The sequence below is a fragment of the Artemia franciscana genome, chromosome 8, assembly GCF_032884065.1.
Source record: "Artemia franciscana chromosome 8, ASM3288406v1, whole genome shotgun sequence".
NCBI classification, from domain to species: Eukaryota; Metazoa; Arthropoda; class Branchiopoda; order Anostraca; family Artemiidae; genus Artemia; species Artemia franciscana.
The window spans coordinates 13,426,114-13,427,564 of record NC_088870.1 but is presented as its reverse complement, the minus strand read 5'-3'; positions in this window follow the sequence as shown (position 1 = coordinate 13,427,564).

Sequence of the window (1,451 nt, the reverse complement as noted above, 5' to 3'; positions counted from 1 at the left end):
GGAAAAACAAAACTAAAAAAAATAAAAATAAAAAAAACTAAAAAGGTAAAAACTACAAAAAAGAACAAAAAGAAAAAAGAAAAAAACTAAAAAAAACTAAAAAAAGGTAAAAACAAAAAAAAAACTAAAAAGAAAAAAAGGGGAAAAACACAAAGATTTATTTCATCATATACCAATTCACAAACGAATGTATATACAGACCGGGACACCGGGACACAAATGACGACCGGGACACAGGGAATATAAATGACGACCGGACACAGGGACACAACTACAACGGGGACGCCGGGGGGCACAGGGGGATACATAAATGACGACATTGTATGTGTGTTATGTCTGTCCGCATATGACGTCTGAATTATTTCATCATATACCAATTCAAAAACGAATGTATTCAAGCCCGAAGTAGCTGAGTTGGTAACGCGTTATGTTCCAGGTTCTAGGTCCAAGAGGTTGCAGGTTCGAACCTGCAACCTCTAGTTGGTGGGGGCGCCAAGCGCCCCCCCCCCCAAGCCCCCCCGCGCGCGTAAGTCGTTACGCGCCATAATAGTTACGCGCCATTGTAGTTGTGTCCCTATGTCCCACCTGTGAATATAGATAGATATATATATATATATATATATATATATATATATATCTATATATATAAAAATAAGTTGTCTGTCTGTGGATGGATGGATGGATGGGTCAGGTGACGTCACCTGAAAAAACTGGATCAGGTGACGTCAAAACTGAAAAAACTAAAAAAGGCAAAAACTACAAAAAAACTAAAAACTAATAAAAAAAATAAAAAAGCTAAAAAACTAAAAAAACTAAAAAAAGGCAAAAACTACAAAAAAAACTAAAAACTGATAAAAAAGCTAAAAAACTAAAAAAACTAAAAAAAGGCAAAAACTACAAAAAAAACTAAAAACTAATAAAAAAAATAAAAAAGCTAAAAAACTAAAAAAACTAAAAAAACTAAAAAAAAGATAAAAAACTAAAAAAACTAAAAACTAAAAAAAAAGTAAAAAACTGAAAAATAAGCTAAAATAAAGGTAAAAACCAATAAAAAACTAAAAAAAAAACTGAAAAAACTAAAAAAAGGCAAAAACTACAAAAAAAAACTAAAAACTAATAAAAAAAGTAAAAAAGCTAAAAAACTAAAAAAAATAAAAAAACTAAAAAAAGATAAAAAACTAAAAAAAATAAAAAATAAAAAAAAACTAAAAAAAAGGAAAAAACTGAAAAATAAGCTAAAATAAAGGTAAAAACCAATAAAAAACTAAAAAGAAAAAAAGGAAAAAACTAAAAAAAATTTTCATCTAAAAAACTAAAAAAAAACTAAAAAAGGTAAAAACTAAAAGAACTAAAAAAGAAAAAAATAAATGACGAAACTCAAAGAGAAAGCGACCAGGACAAAAGGAATGTTCGATTAGCAATCAACAAAGCACCGGGACACAGGGAGTATA